General features: G+C 40.6%; 1 long non-coding RNA gene across 5 annotated transcripts in view; it reads right to left on the bottom strand.

The window, feature by feature from the left end:
* The window catches only part of LOC120375200, a 41,950-nt gene extending 27,721 nt beyond the window's left edge, over positions 1–14,229 (bottom strand). For 4 of the 5 annotated variants that reach the window (XR_005586500.1, XR_005586499.1, XR_005586498.1 and 1 more), the window contains exons 1-4: positions 14,092–14,229; positions 13,246–13,585; positions 13,052–13,144; positions 1,254–1,353 (exon numbers count right to left, since the gene is read on the bottom strand). This is a non-coding gene — a long non-coding RNA (uncharacterized LOC120375200). Of the gene's footprint in view, positions 1–1,253; positions 1,354–13,051; positions 13,145–13,171; positions 13,586–14,091 lie in introns of those variants that run through there. The other variant, XR_005586497.1, reaches the window with a different exon arrangement.
* Positions 14,230–14,256: the final 27 nt, after the last annotated feature.

Raw genomic sequence — 14,256 nt, 5'->3', positions numbered from 1 at the left:
ACAGCTTAGCTAGGGTAACTATGCAATATATTTTTCCATTTAGCATTAACAGGAGTGATGCATTACACAGTTATAGCTATTGAGATGAAACTATATTTTTAAAATAAAAAGAATAATCATTTCCCTTTTCAGATCAGATATCTGGAACTTATGCTCCCTTATCACTGTGTGTGTGTAAATCCCACCAACAGTCCTCTACATGAACTACAGTATTAGGCCTCTAACTTGTTTGAACCAGAGTAAATATATAGCTGGACCAGACTACTCACTACATTTGCCAACTTTGGACAGCAACCTCTTCCAAGTTTTACCACTTGTATGTGCTTATTACATTCACAATGAGCAAGTCAAAAAAAAAAAAAACCCACCACCACTAAAAGTTTAAACAGGAAATTGAAATTGCTCCTAGACTGGGATCCCTGGGTAAGGTACTAAAAAGATGTGTTGAGAAGGCAATTGCTGCAGCATGACCCCACGTCTAACAATTTTTTCATTGTTTTATTTTTGAGGAAAGCCCAACGAGTGTATATCAGTAAGGGAGGAATGAAACGCAAAGAGATGGAACAGAGAGCAGGTGCCAGAAACATGAAAGAAGCACTTTTTCCCCCCTTAAGTCACATTTCCAGAACTTGGATACAAAATCAAGCCTGCAAAAAAAGGCATACACATAGAAAACTGTTCACCAGACTGGGTGTTTAGGTACATAAATTTCCTCTACATGCACTAATCTGAAGTTTGCCTGAGCATTTACCTGTACCAAGTACTTTTTAACGGGATTGACTCAAGGCCTGAATTTTGACAGACTGGGCCAAATTCATCCATTATGTACAGTAATTCTATTGACTTAAATAGAGTTGTATATGCTTCTCGGGTATGCTGACGTCAGTGGAGTTAGGCATAAAACAAAATGGAATTAAGAAGGAGATGAAGCCTCAACACAGCACACAGTGGAGATGATGCAAATTACCTTTTAAAAATAAAATGCAGCGCAAAGAAAACAAGCAGCATTGATGTTTTTTCCACTGGAACAATTTTAACTTGCTAGCTGGTGAGACTGCATAATGCACAGCACAAGTAATACGCTGCATAGTTATAACTGTATGCTATATTCCTCTGGGATACAAGGAGGAGGATTTTCAGAAGTGTCCGAGTCCAAGTGAAAGTCCTGTCACTTAGGTGCTTTTGAAAATCTCAGCCTAAAACAATAATAGTCTTCGTAAGACTGTCCCATATTATAAAAATGTATCACTTACCCAAATCCATAGGAGATTCCTGGCAGTTAAAGTGACCTCAGAACAATGCATGATGGACCATCATTTGGCTTGGAATCCACTGATTTATGTCTCAGGGAGCCTGAAATTAAAAGAAAGCAGTTAAGTTTAAAATCACATCTATGTTGAATGGCCCCATGGTGGGGTTTAGAGACCTAGCACAGAGACTAAGGGAGTGAAGGAGCAGAACTGGGCTAAACGGGCTCCACCTACTCAGCAGCTGTAAAGCATGTTCCAAACGGATCTGCTCAAAAGGGCCAGGGAGGGAGAGTGAAGAAGAGGGTGTTTGAAGGGAGGAAAGTAGTTTGTGACTTCTGGGGACAAAGTCACCCACAGGAGAGGGTCTAGACTGTAAATAAGATCCAACTGGGAGATCAGGAGCCTGCTCCTTTTCCCTCCCCCCACTATCTGCTGAGGGAGAATAACTGGACACTAGGAAACAAGCTGGAAAATACTCAGTTGCCTAACTGAGTTGCTGAGGCAACTGACCATTTATTATATAGCCTGCAATTAGGTCATATAAAAAAAAGAAACACTAGCAGGTCACCTGCAGTCATCTTCAGGGTCTACCTAAAGCCCACAAAAGCAAATACATGCAAATTTAATGGGGAAAAAATCTATATGAACTATCAATCCCTAATACTTAACAGTTTATTCCCTAGATTTTTACAGAGTATATTGATGGGAGATGCAATCTAGCAACCTTAACTGGAAGTTAAATTTATTTGGGTGATACTTATTGAATTTGGTCAAACTCAAAGTAGAAGTTATTCAAACATGGTTCATCGTGTCAAAGGGAGGCCTATTCAGAGAATATTTAGCTGGTGGACCAAAGCCCCAATCACTCAACTGACCATAATGAAATTCATGCAATATGTTGGATCAATGCAGGTGTTGTGCCTGCAGAGTACACTCCATGTGCTAAAAATGCTCATAAATATTCCTTACAAAGCTGAACAGGTCACTCACACAAAGATATTCAGTATCTTCTCCTGGATCATTCGTTCATGCAGGCAGAACCTGTGCTATCAGATGCCTCATCAGCAGGCAAAGCAGCAACAGCTGTAGGCTGAACTAATGTAAAAGTTGTTTTGAAACGTTCAGTAAGAGTCATACCTCAACAGAGGTGTTGTGAGACTTCATGATTGGAAAGTGCTTGGAAATTATTGGCACAAGTTCAATGTGTGGATTGTATGCGGGGGGAGGTGGCTTTAAGCCAAATCTATGTTCCCTCCAGTCCTGGGGACACTGGTGCATGTTTAGTCCACAGCATAAGTTAGAACTACCTTCAGATTGCTCTAGCTTGTGTCAGTTGTCAATGGCCTTCAAGGCCCCAGGGGGCCAATCAGTTGCACACAGTGGTGCCTTCTGGCCATTCTGTTGGTCCTTAGGGCTCAATCAGCAGGATACTGGGGCACTCCAGCAACATCTTCAACCTCCTTGTCATGCTATGTGCCAGCAGCGGGGAGGATGGTGATGTATGAGCCACAATCACCTTCTACACAGGGAGCATGCTTGAGTGGTCAGACCCACTTAATTTAAAGCTGCTTTGCATTATCAGCACAGCACAAAGCAGCCCTAGTATGCTGCAGAGTTGAGGACAAAAATATTTAAAACTTCTGAGATCTTACATGGCAATTTGCACCTCACTGCAAATATTGATGGTCATGTGATAAGTCCTCTCCCAAATTTTAGTCATGCGGGTAGCTCTCTTCCCTTCGATATTCTAGGGCCTGCTGGCAGAGCCGGCGCTAGGCATAAGCAGACTAGGCAATTGCCTAGGGCCCCCAAGCAGCTCAAGGGGGCCCTCCATTAATTATGAGTATGTTTTTTGGGGGGGCAAGCAAGAATATTCCTACTTAGGGCCCCAAATGGGCTGACGCCTCCTTTGCCTGCTGGTCCATCACATGAGAGAAGCAAGCCACACCACTAGAATGCAAGTGTTCACACATTAACATTCTTATTCTTGATTGGGAAACACATCAGAATAAAAACAGAAAACAGGAGGAAAATGGAATCTTATCAACACAGGACAATGAGATTGTTCTGAAAACAGGAAATTGAAACAAAACAAAAAAGCCTATTCATGTTACAATTACAGATTAAAGAGTCATGGTCTTTTAGGGCTAACTTACTACAAATAGTTAAAATTAGAGAGACTTGAAATCAATTCAAAGATCACAGAATTTAAATAAGGGTTTTCAGGAAAAAATATCTCCATCATCATATCCGGTGGACAGAAATGTGAATGACTTTTTTTTAAGAATAGATGGGTTATTTTCTCCATACTGTTGAGTCACAACATTATAAATGGGCTTTCCAGAAAACCAACTCTCTCATAAATACAGATATGCCAGCTTGAGTTTCCTAGCATTTCAATAACACTAATTGTCCCTCCTTTTTTCCTTGCTGCTGTTTGCCATATTTCTTGGAAAACAACAGCTGTGTTTATTCAAATAGCAGCATACTGATGACTTGATGAGAGGCTAATCTGCAGGAATCCCAAGTGTGACTGTCCTGTAGATATCCTCTCAAAACCCCAGACAGTATTTTTTGGATGATACAAGTCCTTGGGAAGACTTCCATACTCTTCTAGTCCATCTGGAAGGTTTTCCTTATTTCAGCTGGCTAGTTTATTGAATTTCTTGCAATGTATATCTCATTTTTTCAGTTCTGGTGGAATAATTTCCCCATACATCATTGTCAAAAAGTAATTCTGCAACATGAACAATTTCAGTCCTCTACCTTCTAAGCAAAGGGACTTAAGCAGTACTTTGAATTACAATAGAAACAAGCCACAGCATTCATCCAGAAATCAGGGCAATAAATTCAGTGGGTTTGTCAGCGTTCTCTGTGAAACAATGCAAGCTTGAGACTGCATTATAACTTAGTAAGCAGTTTACATAATATATCAAATGATCCAGGAAAAAAAAAACCATATGGGCAACTGAATTAACCACTTCAGTTCAAAGAGCATTGGCTTTCACAGTGGTATACAGACTGCAAGGCATGCAGCTACTCTTCAGATCAGTCAGAACTACACAGATAAATCCCCTCGTTACTGTCAAAACATACCACAAAACATTTTTTTCTGGACAATATTTCTAAGAATGGGCAAATCAGTGTGGAAAAAAATAAGTCACCTCTCTATTAACCCTTGACTCACTAGACTTTTCACTTTTTTTTTTGTTAACGCTGCTATTAAAAAATGTTTAATGCCTACAACCCAAATAGGAATCAAAATGAGGAGTAAGAAAGAAAAAGCTCCACAATAAGCAGAGAAATACACACAAACCACAGCACAGAAGCATGCTGATGTATTTGCTTTATGTAGGTGAAAGGAAATAGTATGGTTCTGGAGGCTAATGGCCTAACATCAGCGAGCAATGTCCTTTAACACGAAGGACTTCCAGGTAACTCCCTCAAAATGCTGGTGATAACATTTCCAAGTGTTATTGTACATTTTTCAGTTGTCTTCCTCTAAAGGCTAGAGCATCACTGAGAGAGCTAACCTATAACAAGGGTAGCAGGCTGTTGTGCTGCTCCAGAGCAGGCTGGGGAGGCATAATCTTATTCCCAGTCTCTCCACTGCTCTAGAGAAGGAGTAAAAGGTGACAGGGCATCATATGCTCACCAATGCAACAGATACTTTGGGAGAGCAGAGTCAAGGCTTTGTCACTTCCTCCCCCTACCCCATCCCTCACCCCAGCCTGTGCAAGAAGGGATGTAGTACCTCTACTTAGCCCGCTTTCCACTGCGCAAGGTAGTTTGGTGCCCTGGCACGAGAGAGTAATGAGGCATGTAACATGGCAGTCTGCCCTCTCAGGGCAGTAGTGCGTAATGGTCAGTCCACCCTGCCATATGACACGGCCCTATAAAGGTTTGAAAGGTTTTATAGATATATAAGGATGTAAGTGGGATATGGATAGTGAGGAAGTAATCTGGGAATGAGTGGTGCTTAGGAGGAAATCCCATCACTGTATCATTAAGGGCTGAGGGCCAGAATCCTTCATCCTCCACCCCCCAAGCAATTGGGGAATAAGCTGGGAGAAGGGGACCAGCATAAATGCTGCCTTCTCCTCACAGCAGGGCAGATGCCATCAGGAGAAAGCTGGCCTGCTGAACCCTCTGAGCCTGAGGACTAATTGGGGAAGATGGGTTGGTTGAGGGAGAAGCTGGCAAAGGCCAAAGGTGGCTAACTTACAACCAGTTCCCAAGAGAAGAGCTGGGGACTTCTGTTTTGAGAGATCAGACCAGGACCCTTATCTAGACCCAGAGAGGGGTGACCTGGGGCACTTTGGTAGAAAGACTTAAAAAAACAGACCCCACAAAGGGGTACATCTCTTGAACCAATATAGTTTGAGTAACTGACTGAAAGAACCTGAGAGGCCCTGATTGCAATGCACCAGAGAGCCATTAAGGGGCCGCAAAGGGGCATGCTGGAGGACAGCATTCCATGACATACCTATAGGTTAGGTATGTACAATTTATAAAGGTACAAATAATAAAAATAACTAAGTCACTGGGCGTTTTGCCCTTGACTTCGAGCACAGGATCAAGTCCAAAGTCCCCAGCTTAGAGTCAGAACTGCATACTTTGTGTGTGTCCTGCACCTAAAGGACGTGACCATTTGGATTCCTCCCACATACACATTACATTCCCAACCCAAATGCTGATTTTGAAACAAACCTAATGTTCCTTTTCAGCCTTGCAGGGTGATGATCAGCCCACATCCATCTCTAACAAGAAAAATATCCAAAAGATAACCTGTCTCTCCAGCTGTGGGTTGTAGAAGTCATGGTCTGCTTTAGCCATAGTTGTACACAAATACTATCTGTTCTTTGCCCACTATTCTCTAAAATGGATGTTGTTATTCTGGACACCCGTGAATCACACTTTGTGATAGTAAAATAAACTATGGGCTAGAGGAAACACATTTCAGAGGTTACAGATGAAAAGAGGAGATTATTTCCACACAAGGGAAATATGTGAGTTTCCACTGATGCAGCGTTCATTCCTTACTTTTATATAAAATGTAATAACATTTATATAACTTGGATGTATGTGTAATGTACAATAAAGAGGGATTTATCTGCCACATTAAGCCACATCTGGAGTGAAGTGTGACAGCTGCTTATTAGTGCACAGCAACAGTAAACTGCAGTTTAAAATGAATACCATTACTGTCATGGCTTGCAAGCAATCAGAAAGATTGCTATTCTAGTAATGTTCATTTCCTTGTTAGAGACAAGAACTGAGGCACACACCAAGTGTTAGGAGATACAAGAACTGAGACATACACAGAGTAGCCTACTTTTATTTACGTTCTAGAAAAGGAGAGTTGGATGGCAAAACACAAAGTTGAGCTTTGTACCCACGTAACTATGAGAATTTCAGCAAACAACTCTGTGACCAAACCCTTTTCTCCTCTCAGACATTTTTAAGGGGTGTCCATTTATGAAAGCTCCTTAAAGAATCCTTCTCACATTACATGAACTTGGCTGCTTCAGGACACAAAGGGAAGACTATTTGAATTCATGTATCAGCAGCACTTGCTATTGAAAACAGGGGCTCAAGTGGGCTAAAGGATCCATTACGTTAACCATTTATTGCATTTCTATATTAACTAAGCTTTATCTATGGTAGCTCTTAATGCCTTCAGCATGTTCTCATCCTAGATATTTATTTCAATAAAGTTATTAATTTCATAGCTATCATTTTAGGCATATCAAATATTACTATTGTCTTTGCCCTAATACTACAGAAATTTCCCTCATTTGTTCAGTCCAAGTTTCAAAGTTCACAATGTAAGAACCATCTGTCACAAGGGGTAAATAGAATTATTTTTAAACACACAATTTACATATGGCATTTCTGACCTTACTATTAGCAGTGGCCATCTTACTGAAGAGTGATATTATTTATGATACTGGCAATGTGAAAATCCATTAAAGACAGTATGCCCACATGCAACCCTGCTTTCTTAATGGTTTAAGAATCAAAAGTTCCACCGAACACAGTGCAGCTAGCTCAATTTCTATCAGCTGAGGATCTGGCTCCTAATATTTAATATTTGAAAAATGGAATTATAAAATGTTATTTCTTTTAAACCATTAGTGAAGCAGATGACACGCTAGTTTAGATCTTGTATGCTGGATCCTCACACAGCTAGCATCACAATAACAATTTCTTGGCCTAACAGTTGGCCCCAACAATAGGCTCAGAAATGTCCTTTACAGCTGATTTATTTTTGTTTCTTACCTTTTAAACTATCATATTACTGGGCTGTACAAAATAGATGCAGTTCTCCTTTAAGCTGGTGAATCATATTTTGTTGTCTAAAGGAAAAACCTCTAAGAGTTGTAGATAAATTTAATGTTAAAAACAGAGGTTATGTTTATATATATGGTGAACTCTTCATTTACCCACACCTATGGCAATCAATTGTTTGCATACCACATTCTCATACAGTATCATTCACTATATGTGCTTGTATGGGTAGAGCTCACTAGAATAGCACAAGCCCACATTAACAGGGCAAGGTAAAGTAATTCAGTGTTCACTCACACATGCAGCGTATGGAAATTTGGAGTGAGACCACAGGACGCTAGCCCAGCTGGGCTTCACTGATCTCAAACATGGAAAAGATGGGATCCTGGGTAACCAAGGAAAGAGGTCAGAGTTTGGACGTGTGGTCAAATGGAAACTTGCAGTGAGACCCTGGAGGGGTTCAAGTATTAGACTAGAAGTTAAGTGGGAACACAGAGGGAGAGGGAGGAACTGGGACTTCACAAGACAGGTGGTGATGGCTGGATGTATGAAGGTTCAGGGTTGGCTTAGGGGAATAAGGTCCAGATCCTCAAAGGGATTTAGGCACTTAATGCTTTAATTTCAATGAGTTAGGCACCTAAATCCCTTTGAGGATCTGAACCTAATTGAAGGGGACAATAAGAATGGTCATACTGGGTCAGACCAATGGTCCATCTAGCCTACTATCCAGGCTTTCTGCCTCTGATGTATTTTTTAAAAAATTGCTGTTAGTTTTTGTGTTTTTAGCTAGTTGCTCTTCCAATTCTTTCTTGGCCTGCCTTATTATATTTCTACACTTCACTTGCCTGAGTTTTTGCTTCTATTTTCCTCATATTGGACTTCCAATTTTTAAAGGATGCTTTTTCATCTAACTACCTCGTTTACTCTGCTGTTTAGCCACTATGGCAATTTTTTCAGTTCTCTTACTTTTTTTATTTGGGGTATACATTTGGTTTGAGCCTGTATTATAGTCTTTTTTTAAATAGTATCCATGCAATCTGCAGGCATTTCACATTCGTGACTGTTTCTTTTAATTTGTTTAACTAGCTTCCTTGTTTTTGTGTAGTTCGCCTTTCTGAAGTTAAATGCTGCTGTGGTGAGTTTCTTCGGTATTTACTTACACACACACACACACGTTTAAATTGAATGACATTATGGTCGCTATAATTTCACCTCTTGGACCAAGTCCTGTGCTCCAATTAGGATTAAATGAAGAATGAACTCTTCCCTTGTGGGTTCCAGGATATGCTGCCCCAAGAAGCAGTCATTTACACTGTCTAGAAATTTTCATCTCTAAATCCCTTCCTGAGGTGACATATACCCAGTCAATATGGGGATAGTTTAAATCCCCTATTATTATTGCATTTTCTGCCTTTGTCACCTCTAATCTATTTGAGCATTTCACAATCATCATCATCTGGTCAGGTGGTTAGTATTATATTCCTACTGTTATACTCTTAGTGTTCAAACATAAATTTGCTTAGTAATTAATGCATTGGGTACGGCTATAGTTCAGTTGCAACTTTGTTAGGATTGTACCACACAATATTAATGCTGTTTATCCCTTCACAGGCCATTACTTCTTATCAAGTTTGCCTATTGTCATGAGCTCAAATAGTAACAATAAGTGTTGGCAGCAGCAGCCTCCTTCTCCAGTAGTACAAAGGCTCTCACATCAATGAACAGCAATAGCAATACATGAACTTTCCAGAAGAAATTGTTTGACATGACTGTTTTAAACTGAGACCAACTGGCTTTGGGGAAGTGAATACTTTCTGCAGGGTAGTTGCACTAGCAGCAGACATATCAAATGCTCCAGTCTGTCCCTTTTACCTGGTAGAGTTTGTGTCCATGTGTCAGCCACATAATTAGACTTGTGGTCTCCCAGTAGTAGGGCTGTGTGATAAGGGCTATCTGGCCTTTTCTGCCCCCTGCTAGAGTTACTGGTACCCTGATAGACCTGGCTAGGAATAAGACTTAGTCCTCCAGAGGCCTAGAAAGTCCAGGAGGAGACACTGACAAATTGGAAGAAGGCATGCAAATTAAGAAGGCTTGCCTGCTTCTTCTCAGGGGGGACTTGAGTGAGACTAAGGCTAAGGAAGAGCTCCTCAATGATAGCCCAGAACCCCAGGGCCAGGTCAGGGCCTTGCCTTCGAGCTCTGCAGCTAAATGCTTGCCTTTGAGTTTTGTTGGTTTAAAAGGCAAAGGTAATAATTGGAGATATACCAATCTCCTAGAACTGGAAGGGACCTTGAAAGGTCATCAAGTCCAGCCCCCTGCCTTCACTAGCAGGACCAATTTTTGCCCCAGATCCCTAAGTAGCCCCCTCAAGGATTGAACTCACAACCCTGGGTTTAGTAGGTCAATGCTCAAACCACTGACCTATCCCAGGCAGAAAAAGTCTGAGATGTTGTTATCATTAGTGAACTGTTTAGGGACTGGTGCTACCTTTATGGTACAGGCTGCTCTGTGCCAAGCAGGCAGCCACTACTTGTGGACTAAGACAGGGCATGCCTACAGCACCATGCTTGGCCCGATGGGGGGCTACAGAGTATTCCCACCTGTGATAGGCAGGTTAATTTTGAGCCACTAAAAGATATGTATATTAAGTGCAAAGTTTAAATCCAAACCCCAGGCAGTGATGGTGACATCACAATGCCAGCCCATGATTCAGGCATGGAGAACAAGTGACCTCATGGAGAAATAATCCCACAATTGGCATATCAGATCTCGTCTTTGCAAGCTACTTGCCATAGAAGCCAGCTGTCTCCTGTCACTTGTGCTCTGCACCTGGGCTTCAGGAGCACAGGCTCTTCACAGTGACATACCATTGCAACTTCAACGGCAAACACTGCAGACTGAACTCTGCCAAACTTGAACGTGTAGTCTTCAGATTTAGTTTTGCTTATGGTTTCTTATCTTTTGCAAAATGGTTCATTGTGCCCCAGTTAATAACTAACTTATTCCTGTATCCAGTGTCAGAAGAAGCCTAGCTTAGACATTTTATTTCACAACTATTGTTTTTCTGTATATATTTCACTTTATGACATAGAGGCTGCATTTATATATATTTCTCAAAGAAATTGTTTGACAGGTATAATTTCAGTTAATAAGGATACTTAATACACTCAATAATTAACAAGTTAGGGTGCACTTTCTGCCATAGTTCACTAACTATTCCTCAGTTTGTGCCACTCAATCTATGGGGTCACCCACCTGCCTTTTAAGGCTTTGTTCTATTCAGGTACTTATAGAAGGCCCAGTGCTGTGGCATCTGAGTGCCTGTTGTTCAATTATTATTTCTTTTGAACCTACTTTGGGTTTTTCTCTCTGAACCCCTCTCCTGCCTCACGTTCATCTCCAGATGCGCTTCCTTTAGGGAAGGATTCCAACTAGTTTGACTTGTTCTTCCCTAACCACATTATTGCACATTGCTGAGACACTACACTCCTATGGCTTCTGCTGCTGTATGGCGCTAACACATCACTCCTCATATGGGACCTGATCCAAAGGCCAATGGAAAAATTCCTATGGACTGCAATGGGCTTTGACTCATCCCCCACTGCTGTAAGGATCTAGCTTTCTATCACACAGAACAATAGATCACATCAGTGCTTATTTAATTAAAACACTACTAATAATCTGCCCACAAGTGCAAGTAAAACCTCTCCAAGAAATTATTTGTGGTGTTTATAGGTAGAAGTAGTCCACTGATATTTTCCAATATTCTTACATCTATTAGCGAAAATGTTTGTTTAGCAGACTAACAGATGGAGTGTTTCAGCTAACAATATACTACCCTTTCCTGAAGGGAGAACAATTCAGTCCTTCGCTCATAACCTACTTAATACATGCCACATAGCTAAAGCCAGCCAGTCTCTGAAACTAGTTTGATAAAGGACATGAACAGTGTGCATTAAAATCATAATTCTGAGGTGACGAGGGAAAAAATAAATGGTACTGCTGGCTACCCTCTCTATGATCAAGAATGCAACTACATTAAATTTAGTTCCAGTACTCTGAGATCTGCACTGGCTACCTCTTTGTCTGTGGGCATGCTTTAAGGTATTGGTCATGGCCTATGAATTCCTAAATGGCCTGGGACCTGCTTACCTGAGAAAACATCTCTCCTTCATGACGTACTGCCACATCTGCAGGCAGCAGAGAAGCTTCAGCTGGATCTCATTCTAAAAAAAAGAGCTGCTGGAACTTGCTTCACCCATTTGGTCTGAAATAGCCAGAACCCGATGACCTTCCAAGCATGCTGCAAAAATCATTTATTTGACAGGGGTCTTGGAAGGCTGAGAGGTGGGTTCCTTGAGTGATTAAAGCATCTGTTTTACTGCTTTGGTTTACTGCCAAGCTAAGTTAACTCATTATTTGTATATGCTTCTTTTTTGCTGCTGGATGGTAAACTTCTCTGATTTTAAGTTTAGTGATAAGGGTGCATAGCGCTTTCTTTATGGGTGTTTCTTATTACTTAAATCTCAATAAATATTTAAAAAAAACACATTGGTATCATATGGCAACATTGTATGTTACCAAATAGGTAACAGAGCAGCCAATAAATGACATAATTGGTACTACAAGAGCCTTATATCTTTTTCCCCCTAAAATATAAATGTTAGCTAAACAACATTATCTAACATTGGCAGCAACTGTCTTTTAGTTCTGTGACTGTACAGCACCTAACACAATGGGCTCCTGGTCCGTGACTGACGCTTCTTTAGGGCTATGAGAATAAAAAAGATAAATTATGTATGTTTTACTGTAGATTGAGACATTCAAACATAGTGGTGCTGTATCTAATCCCATCTTGCTTTTTGGAGATCAATGGTTATTTTCTGCTATGTCAATATTGACTAGATAGCAAAGTCTTATTTAATATTCTCATGTCTATTCTTGTAGCTTTGTGATCACTGATGAAGTCCAGCAGTAGACACCACCCAAACCAACCATGATACTGTGCAAAGCTGAATTACACACAAAGCAGTTGGTGCTGGAAAAGCAGGAATATATGCAGTATTCACTAGTTGACTTATCACTAGCAATTCTGTGTTGGAAAGAGTTAGCATGAAGTTTTTAATACAACAGCTGACTAAATCCCTCTTAAGCTAGCCAAGCTTTCCCATTTAAGCTCATGTAATCAGATTTCCAAAGTCATAAAGGTGGCCCCTTTTGTTATGAATGCTGTAGCCTTAAAATACCTGCTTCCTATCCTAGAAGATAAATATGTTCTTTATCTACAGCTGACAGAATCCAATAATCAAGCTATTTCTTAGTGAAGTTGAGTTAATCCAGCAAATACACAACACATTAAATGGATGCTTATAGAAAGAGTTCCCCAGATTTTATATTTTAGCTGTTTAGTTTTGCTAAAGGCAGCATGAGTAATGATTGCCCTAACTGCAGGATAAGGATAGCCATTTAGTCTATATTCTTGGTCTGACACTTGAAAAGGTCACTATCACCTCCTGAGCACTTCCTGGTGGTTGAGCGTGGCTCTGTTGTGGCTTGCCTCGGTTTCTCCCTTGGTGCGGTAAGAATCAGGTCACTTTAACAGCCTGGTCAAAGAGAAGCCAAACACACTATTTTACAGCAGTAGATCTCCATTTAATAAGGCTTTCTGAAAGAGGCACTTGCACAGTGGTTTAAAGGCTGTTACCTCAGAGCTCAGGCAAAACTTAAAAGTCCCAAAATAACAGTCTCTGAGTTCCAACAGCAGCTCCTTCTGCTGTAAGGCCTCAGACTTCTCAGCTGCCTGGAAAGCACTGCAGTCTTTCCCTTGCTTACTCAAGGTCTGCCCCTGGTTGGAAAGCTTTACCTTCTCTTCTCTTTCTGTTTAGATTCTCTCAATCTCTCTCAGCTACTTATCCAATTAACCTTCCACACAGGTGGATCTGGGTTGGCTTAGTCTCTTTAGCAGAGCCTGTCACAGGCAGGCTGGGTGCCTGACCTCTTCAGAAAGCTAGTCCCAGGAGCAGATACATTTAGGCACTTGAATCCTAGAAAACAGTCAAGACCAAAACTGGATCAGTTCTATCCTATAGCTATATTGCTTAGACTCACTTATTGGTGAGTAGATAAAAATATTTGATTTAAGCTTACAAATCAATTTTATCTCAATTTTACCCCAATAAATTAATATGCGTTGGTATTCAATACAGGAGTGTTTCTTGCGGATTATTACTAGATCTGGGCAAATAATGGATTTTTCAATTTGCTGGCAGTTTTAAAAAATAATCTTTTTGGGTCAAACCTAAAACAACAACAACAACAAAAATTCAAAAAAAATTAGTGAATTGAAACGCCAAAAAAATTCAAATTGAAATGAGTTGAGGTGTTTTGACATTACTGACAGGAAAAAATTTTAAAACAAAACATTTTGAGCCAAAAAATTCTGTTTTGACTTTCAGGTCTTTTGACCAAAGCAAGCAAAGGATTCACAACAAGGCCAGAGGAAGTAACACCTCCCCCCTAATGAGCTTAGCCCAGTGATTAGGGCACTCACCTAGCATATTAGAGACCTGCATTCAATTTTCCCCTCTGCCTGATGCAGAGAAAGGATTTGAACTTCGCAGGAAAGTGCCCCAGTCACTGGGCTATGGGAAGAAGTAGTAGATTTCATTTGAGTAGACTTACAATAGTAAGTCCCTATGCTACTTAAGCAGTAGTG

Source organism: Mauremys reevesii, linkage group 11 (genome assembly GCF_016161935.1).
Source record: "Mauremys reevesii isolate NIE-2019 linkage group 11, ASM1616193v1, whole genome shotgun sequence".
Taxonomy (NCBI): Eukaryota; Metazoa; Chordata; order Testudines; family Geoemydidae; genus Mauremys; species Mauremys reevesii.
This window is presented reverse-complemented; position numbering and strand designations above follow the sequence as displayed.